Genomic DNA, 10,036 nt, shown 5'->3' with positions numbered 1-10,036 from the left:
TGAAATCAGCATACAAGGAAGTCATTTGTACAACTATGTTTATTGCAACTCAGTTCACATGGTTAATATATGGAATCAACCCAGTTGTCCATCAATGGCGGGTTAAATAAAGAAAATGTGATACACACAAACAGCAAAGAATATTACTCAACAACAACAAAAGAGATTGAAACCTTGTCTTCTGTGACAAATTGGATGCAACTGAAAACCATTATGTTTAGTGAACTAAGCCAATTCAAACCTGACAAAAATCATATGTTTTCCCTAATCTGTGGTAACTAATACACAGAGTAAAAATGTCATCAATATGATGGGGGCTGGCATTTCAAGATTTGATTAACTGTTGGCAGCTTATATCTATACTTTTGAGGAATTGTAGGGTTTGCATATTTTTCTGCCTGCTATTTGTTGAAATCTTTACCCAAGGCAATGTTAAGCCTATGGTTGTGAAGTGAAATGAAAGTATGCCATTGCAAAAAAAAATTTTTTTTAAGAAAAAAGGAAGGAGGAGAATAGATGGAAAATAAAGGCAAGAGGGAGGATAGTATGGAAAGTATCACTATGCTCCTATATATGTGTTGTGAATATGTAAAAATTTCTCAATTTACATAAATAAGATATTTTAAGAAAAGTTGAGACAACTCATAGAAAATATTTCTTAAGATTTATTTATTTTTATTGGAATGTCAGATCAGATTTACAGAGAGATGGAGAGACACAGAGAAAGATCATTCCATTCCCCAGTTAACTACCTAAATGATAGCAACTGCCAGAGCCGAGCGAACACAAAGCCAGGAGCCAGGAGACTCTTCTGCATCTCCCATGCAGATACAGGATCCCAAAGCTTTGGGCCATCCTCTCCTGCTTTCTCAGGCCACAAACAGGGAGCTGGATAGGAAGTGGAGCAACTAGGACATGGAGCAACTAGGACATGAAACAGTGCCCATATGGAATCCTGGTGCTTGCAAGGTGAGGATTTAACAACTGAGCCATCATGCCACATCCAGATATTAATACAAATACTAGATCAGCTGTAGTCTGACACAGGGTTTCTTGGGCCCTACCCGTAAGCCACAGTCTGTAAACTGAATCTGTGCAACCTCATCATGCAGATGGCTAAGGGATGGTCACTACTGTCTCCCTAAACCTGGGTGAAGAGTGGAGGAGCATAGGAGAATGAAAAACGGCCTTTTCTTGAAATTCTGTGCGCTGGGCCCTCATTCTTTGTTTCTATCCCAGGAATTTCCTGTTTGCCTTCAGCACTCATGAAATTATAACATGCTAACATATTACTCTGTTAGTAGCGTAAAATAAAATCCAAGAACCAATATGATGAAATTAAAGTTAATGGAATATAAGAATTCCCTATTGTTTCCAAACATTTTTGTCTTAAAGTTTTGAGAATTTAACATGTTTAAAGTATATCTTTTACAGAAAACTTGGTTTCATAAACATTTCAAAATTTCTACCTATTCTAGATCTATTACACATACACTAATATGAACTGTCAGTGAATAAGCATGCACATAACATATTATCCCCCAGAGCATTTGTCAGAGTACATCTGTGGAAATGGAAAGTAATCCTAAGTTTTCTGTGGGACTGTATTCAAGAATGTACTATATTTTTTGAAAAGTTTATCTAGTATAAAATATTTATACATTCTACTTCCCTATCTTGTTAGTTAGTATTCGTGACTCTATTAAATTCTATTAACACAATTCTGAAAGAACACTTTTCATTTTTCAGTTCTATGCCATTCTAAGAATGCTATCTAAGTTTAAGCCTCGTTGGGACAAATTTTTTACGGTTCTCATAAGCACATGACATGTCCTGAACCTAATGTGATAAATATGGTTTCTGAAAATCTTAAAAAGACTGAATTTTTAACTTTTTCATCATGGGCAAATAGCTAACTTTTCCTCTAACAAGTACTGAGCCTTTCTTAGGTGGATGGCATTCCCAAATGAGTAGTTTTCTTCCACAGCTATGAGTTCAGCAACATCAGACCTTCCTTGTTATCTTTTTTAATATCTACTTGTAATTTTTAAAAATTTATTTTATTATATTTTTTTATGATGCACTTCCCAAAGGCTCTGGGATTTCCTTTCCTCACTCCCCAAGTCCTCTCCCCTCCTCTGATTTCCCCTATGTTATTACAATAGTACAGTCCTTCATTAACAGTCATAAGTCCATCATTCTGCTATTTCCCTGACATTCAGGGAAAATCCCCGAAGCCAAAGCTGTCTCAGTTCAAACACAGTGCAGAACTATATAACACCATTTAAAATTGCGTAAATTATAATTAACATGTGTCACAAAGGTTACAAGCCTTCAAATCTCTGCACAACCATCCTGTGAATCCAGTCACCTGATCTGACAACTGGAAGTTCAACCCCTCTTTGAGAAAAACACCTATAGGAAATCCCATCACTTAAATCCTACAGACTTGTATTCTTACACTCAACTATGGCTCACTCTTCTGCTGGATTCTTGATCTCACATGTCTCATCTTTTAAGATGATTCTTCTCTTTATTCCTTAGAACCTTGCGTGACTTCCAATACCACACAGACAGTGGTTTGTTTGCCAAACGCCAAGAACTAAATATTGTAGATTAGACATCTCTGGTCATAGGGTTCTTGATCACTATGCCGCCAGAGAATTTTTTCTTTTTTTCTACAGAACTCAGCTTCCAATTGAAGTTGCACGGCCTTTTCTTTAAAATCATGCTCCCTTGTCTTTCCTCCTGGGATTTCTACATCCTCACCTTTGTTCACTTCTTTATGCATTTAACTGGTATCTCTTTGAATTTTGGTTGTCTTCCAGACCTCACCCACAAACTCTATTTAAAATCAGAAAAAGTTATCAAGGCATTTTCCTAAACGAGAAAACTGTTTCCTAAGTGGACTTTTAGTATCACTAATAATACTTTTATCATTTAAGACAGAAATATATATACAAACTAAAAAAGAGAATTTATCTCTAAAACAAAAATGTAATAAAATGCTTTAAAGTCTCACTTGATAAAAGAATCAGCTCAAATATAGGACACTTAAAATTGATAACAAGAGAAAAAATAAAAAATGAAAAACAATGAAAAGGGCTATTTTAACTATGGGATATAGCTTATCATCAGGCAAATGAATAGTTAAACCTACATTATAGGGCCATCGTTGTGATGAAGAAAGCTAAACTGCCACCTGTAACTCTGATACCCCTTATCAAAATACGTAGGTTTGGGCCCAGCTCGGTAGGTTAGAAGCTAAAGTCCTCGCCTTACACGAGCCAGGATCCCATATGGGCACCAGTTCTAATCCCGGCAGCCCCATTTCCCATCCAGCTCCCTTCCTGTGGCCTGAGAAAGCAGTCGCAGATGGCCCAAAGCACACACCCACATGGGAGACCCAGAAGAAGCTCCTGGCTCCTGGCTCCTGACTTTGAATTAGCTCAGCTCCAGCCATTGTGGTCACTTGCAGAGTGAATCATCAGGCAGAAGATCTTCCTCTCTGTCTCTTCCCATCTCTGTGGCCTAGTGGCTAAAGTCCTCGCCTTGAACGCACCCCGGGATCCCATATGGGCGCCGGTTCTAATCCCGGCAGCTCCACTTCCCATCCAGCTCCCTGCTTGTGGCCTGGGAAAGCAGTCGAGGACGGCCCAATGCATTGGGACCCTGCACCCACGTGGGAGCCCCAGAAGAGGTTCCTGGTTCGCGGCTTTGGATCGGCGCACACCGGCACGTTGCGGCTCACTTGGGGAGTGAAACATCGGATGGAAGATCTTCCTCTCTGTCTCTCCTCCTCTCTGTATATCCGGCTTTCCAATAACAATAAAATCTTTAAAAATAAATAAATAAATAAATAAAATTTTTTTAAAAAGTGACAGGTAAGAGCAAGTAGGATACACACAGCATCAAAGGAGCAAAGGGAGATTAGAAGGGAAGCATATTTTGCATTTACTTGTTTGAGAAATAGCTTTGCCAGCAGTAACTGGGCCTTCAGGTCATGTAAGTAATCACTGATCACTGGTTGGCAGTGTAACAGAGGGAAAGTGTTAAGACTCTCTGTGCCAGTAACCTGAGGCACAGGGCTTTGAAAACTTCCCAAGTTATTGTTTTTACAACTTTAAAATGAGACTATGCTTCTTTAAACTGCCAATTTTGGTTTTTTTCCTATCACATGTTCTAACTTTACCAAATTTTGTGCATATCATCTTTTTCTTGGATAATTTTGCTAACTTATATAATATCTACCTCTCTGTGTCTTATTGGTTCTTTAAGAATTTACCATATCACCAAGACTTTTTCTTCTACATGCTTAGTTATACTTTCAATAACTCTTGTACAACATGTAATTATTTTTACAAGTTACTCATTTATTTGAAAGAGTTACAAAGAAGGAGGGAGAGAGAGAGAGGTAGTGAGAGATAGAGAGACAAAGAGAGAAAATCTTCCATCCACTGGTTCACTCCCCATATGGCCACACAAGCCAGGTTGGACCCAGCCTAAGTCAGGAGCCAGGAGCTTCCTCTATGAGTGGCAGTAGTCCAAGCACTTGTGCCACCTTCCACTGCTTTTCCCAGGCCAGTATCAGGGAACTGGATCAGAAGTGGACCAGCCAAGGTACACACCAAAACATGTGAGTGGTGGCTTTACCTGCTGCACCACAACACGTCTCCCTACCCCATGTAATTATTTATGGAAAGAAAGACAGTATCTATGCAGTCTTCTATAATTACAATTTTACAGACATTTTCATATACAGTTAGTAAATTAGTAATTCTTTTCTTAGGAGCTGGAATTGTGGCAAAGTGAGTTAAGCTACCATTGGGAACACCAGCATCCCCCTGGATCAACAGTGTCAGTTCAAGTACAGGTTGAGTCCAGCTGGCTCAGCTTCCAATCCAGCCTTCTGTTAATGTGCCTGGGAGGTAGCAGATGATGGCCCCAATTACTCATATGGGTTACCTGGATGCAGTTCCTGACCGCTGGCTTTGGCCTGGTTCAGCCCTGGCTGTTGTGACCATTTGAGGAGGGAATCGGATCAATCTGTCTTTCAAATAAATGAGTAAACCTTCAAAAAATATTTTGTCCCTAAATAATTTATGTATCTGCGATCTGCTGTTAGTTTGTACATTACTAGAATTTGGAATTAAGTAGCTTTTCAAAGTTAAAGTATTTATGGTAAATCTACTTCTAAACCACAGCATTCAAAGGGAGTTAATATTAAGAAGCAGCAGCTGGTTCACAGCTTAAATCTGCAAAGAAACTGACAGCTATTTCTTATTCTCATCAATACAAACAGTACAAATCAATTAAGATATAATTCAAATAAATAATTATTATGATAGTAATTTCATAAAACATTACTTCTTCTCTAATTAAATGAATTACTCAGGAATTTGCATATGCGATTAAATGTTCAGAACCTACATTACATAGCTGAGCACATAAAAAACAAAAATAGTAAACCAGATAAAAGAAAACCAGTGATACAAAATGATTCAAGGAGAAAATGAGCAAAGCACAAATATATTCAAAGCAAAAGATTACCTGAAACACTGAAGTGTCTCTAAGTCAGTCAAACAGGTACACAGCCACGTGGTATCAAATTCAGCATCAAAATATAAAGCAGCACAGCCTAACAACAAGACAATACAGTGGGTGGGCTGACTCAACACTGAACTTTCCCTTAGAGGACAGAAACACACTTAGAATACTTTTTCCAGACTAGGTTGTAGCTTTCAAGGTGAAGACAAGATCACTAAATTCCAAATGTCTGTACAAGGTAGCCAGGGGTAACAAATAAAAAATCCTGCCTAGCTAACATTCCCATGGTATATACACTCTATGGCCATTCTCCCATTGCACCTGTATCACTAGAGTTAACACAAGATAAACATCTGAAACCTGCAAGAAGAAAAGAAACAAATCTGAAAATGAGAAAAACCAAAAAGGAAAGCTATTTCCATAGTCCAGTTTATTTGTAAGATAGGATATTTTCTCTCTTCAGTTCTCAAAAGTCTGAATCTAATTATATTTTCTTCAAAAAAATAAAAAAGAAGCCTCACTTCAGATAATACTAACAAATATTTATCACCTTTTTCTCTTTCTACTCTCTCATTCCTTAGCCCTCTGTCTTCTAGTTCTCATTGAAATATTTTTGGAAGGGCGGTAATAATCCACTAAAATACCATGTTCAACAGCCAACACCCCGTCCTCAGTTTTTTGACCTGCATTACTTGATGTTATTGATCGCTTTTATCGCTTTGAAAATTTTACAGATTGTGAGAGGCAGGTGCCGAGCATAGAGCAGACATCACTTAGGATGCCTAACTACCATATCAGAGTTTCTGACTCAGCTCTGTGAATGCCAGGTTCCTGCTGATGCGCACAGTGAGAGGCATCAGTCATGGTTCTATGTGGGAGACCTGGACTGAGTTATTGGCAGCTGGTCAACCTGGCCGAAACCCTGGCTGCTGTGGACATGTGAGGAGTGAGCCAGTGAATGGAGTGAATTTGTTTAGCCTTCAAATAATCGATGTTTATTTTATACAAACTGTTGTTGCAAAAGTAGTTTAATCTTCCTTGTATCTTATTAAGCCTTACTTTCTACCTTCTTTCAATTCTTCATTTTCTAACATATTTTCTATAGCTACTTAACCATAAGTATAATAACAAAGCATAAAGTGATTCCATACCTCTGGCATCTTTTGGAACAAGTTAACGACCTAAAAATACTTTAATTAAATGTAAAGGATATCATTCCTCCATTCTAATGGTGTAGATTGTTTCACTTTTTGTTTGGCTATATTCACACAGAAATCAAATCATTTTCAATACTGGTTACATTTAGAAAGATTCTGGATGAATTTTACCAGTTCCTGTGAATACTGTTGTTTCTTTTATGCCATGCCTTTTTTTAAGTTTACTAATGTTATATAGGCTGGTGATATATTAATATTTTAGTGATAGTCTGCATGTGATAAACTCCTTTAATCTGTATGTCTGAAAATATTTTACCCTCATTCTTAAAGGACAGTTTCACATGTACATATAGGTGTCCATCCTTTCTCCCATATCAGCATTTGACGTGTGTAACATCTTTTTCTTCCAACACCTGTGACTTTTATTCTTCGAGTTGTTCAGAATTTCTGATCATAAGTGGGTCCTGCCAGACACTCCAAATTAGTCACGCAGCCCAGCAGAAGTTATCTAAAGATGAAAATGTAGGGCTGGGCACTGCAGTGCTACAGGTTTAAGCTGCCACTTGGGACACCCACATTCTAAGCTAGCGCCTCACTAATGTCCAGCAGGTGATGGTTCAACGACTTGACTCCCTGCCTCCCACCTGGGAGACTGAGACAGTTTCTGGGTCTTAGCTTTTGCATGGCCCAAGTCTGGCTGTTGTAGAGATTTGGAGAGTAAACCAATGGATAGACCTATAAATTAAATTTAAAAATAAGTAATTTTTAGAAAGATAAAAATAATACAACTTGGACTCCAAATGTGTGCAGGACCACAGAACACAAGTGAGCTGCATAAGCAAGTAGCCCAGAGCAGCTGCCACCACCAAGGTTGCACCAAAACACTTGCTCCTATTCACATCAATAGTTTTTTGGAGTTTACCATATGGCCATTGGAAGGAAGAGAAAAAGTGCGAATTCTAATGGTAGGTTGGCTCAATAAAAGGGTGCCAATCAAAAATAGAAAGCAGTTGCGTGACGACATTACTTAAGATGTCATGGAATGTAATGGAAACAGAAAAATTACCCAAAGGGTGAATCTTTCAACACTGCACGTAGAGGCCATCTTTGTGTAATACCTTCCCTTCTGTATTTCTTTTTTTTTTTTAAAGATTTATTCAATTTTATTACAGCCAGATATACACAGAGGAGGAGAGACAGAGAGAAAGATCTTCCATCCGATGATCCACCCCCCCCAAGTGAGCCGCAATGGGCCGATCCGATGCCGGGAACCAGGAACCTCTTCCAGGTCTCCCACGCGGGTGCAGTGTCCCAATGCATTGGGCCGTCCTCAACTGCTCTCCCAGGGAGCTGGATGGGAAGTGGAGCTGCCGGGATTAGAACCAGCGCCCATATGGGATCCCGGGGCTTTCAAGGCGAGGACTTTAGTCTCTAGGCCACGCCACCGGGCCCACCATTCTGTATTTCTTAAGGCTGAAAGATCTACAAGTCAGTCTTGAATTCTCTCTTCTCCATCATAATTTATCAATCAATATCCTTAGTGTTAAAATAACATAAATTAAAGTACATAACATAAATTAAATAACATAACATAAAATTAAAGTACATAACATAAATTAAATAACATAACATAAAATTAAAGTACATAACATAAATTAAATAACATAACATAAAATAAGTACATAACATAAATTAAATAACATAAAATTAAAGTACATAACATAAATTAAATAACATAACATAAAATAAGTCCATCTACTTATGTAAAAAGGGGAGAGTTATGTTAAGGTCATAGGAATAATTTATAAAACTATAGGAATGAAATGAGGTCTAAGAAAAATTCTAATAATAGAGACTGAAATTTCAACTGGGCTGTCCATCATAACTCCATTTCTCTTTGAATATATTTCCTTCTCTCATTTTCTCTCTTTTCTTGTATACTTTTTCTATTTCTCTGCATAGCAAAAAGGACCATTTACCTCAGTTTTACATAAAAGGGTTTTGAAATTTTCAATGCAAATGTATACTATTATAACCTTGTGAATAAGTTTCAAAATTGTTTGCAACAAACCCATTTCCATTCTCTACAAACTTTATAAAGCACATGTGTCAAAGCTCAGGTATGTAAGAGTGAATTTCTGAAATTCTGTATAAAGAATGTCAAATGTCTAGCTGGCCCAGCTTGAACCAGGTGCTTGCTCTTGGGCCAATCAAATTGGTATAGAATCACCTTATTCAAAATTATTTTTAGAAGATCAGTTTGACTGAAAAACTGTTTCACTGTGAAATGAACAGAAATACTCTGTAACAGTCAGTTTTTCCTGATGAAAACCTCAATCGGGAGTCAGCACAATGCCACAATTGGCTAACACTCCACGTTCAAGCGTTAGTATCCCAGTGGATCCTGGTTCATGTTGTGGCTGCTCCACATCCCATCCAGCTCCCTGCTATGGCCTGAGAAAACAGCAGAAGATGGCCCAAAGCCTTGGGCCCCTGCCCTCACGTGGGCGAGCAGGAGGCAGCTCCTGGGTTCCAACCAGAGTGGCTCCAGCCATTGTGGCCATTGGGAGAGTGAATCAGTGGATGGAAGATTTTTCTGTCTCTCCTTCTCCTTGTAAATCTAAATCTGCCTCTCCCACAAAAATAAATAATCTTAAAAATAAAGAAGAAGAAGGAAAAAATGAAAGGAAAACTGAAATCTGAATCAGTTTCAGCTTACACTTCTTTTTTATGTATGCTTCAGAATCACTGTTCTATTTCTTCTCCATTCTGTCTTTATTACTTTTCAGAGTGACAGGTCAAAACAGTAATAATCCATCATCATTAAATGGGCATTTCTTTAACTAGTAAAGACTTTACTATTCTGCTTTATTAGTCTGTATTACAAACTGAATTGTGTGCCCCTCAAATCCACACAACAATGTGACTGGATTTGGAGACATGATCTTTAAAGTGGTAAGTAAAGTTAAATCATACCATAAAGGCAGGGCACTAATCCTATGGAACAGGGTTCCTTATAAGAAAAGAAAGATATATTGTAGTATTTTCTGCACAGAAGCATGGTCATTTAAGGACTCAAAACAGCCTTCTACAAACCAACAGAAAAAGGCTCAAAAGACAACAGACTAATATCCTGACTTTAGAGTTTCACATCCCCAAACTGTAAGGAAGTATATTTGCGTTGCTTGGGTTTCAAAGTGTATGGGCATCTTCATTATGGTAGCTAGAATACTAGTAGTTTGTTTTTGTGTTCATTATATATTTATTTTTGAGGTATCTGTTTCTTCCAATAAGACATATGTACATAAGAATAGTAGCCCATAAATGTTACA

This window comes from Ochotona princeps, chromosome 1, assembly GCF_030435755.1.
Source record: "Ochotona princeps isolate mOchPri1 chromosome 1, mOchPri1.hap1, whole genome shotgun sequence".
Taxonomy (NCBI): Eukaryota; Metazoa; Chordata; class Mammalia; order Lagomorpha; family Ochotonidae; genus Ochotona; species Ochotona princeps.
The sequence above is the reverse complement of the archived record's forward strand: the minus strand, read 5'-3'. Positions refer to the sequence as shown.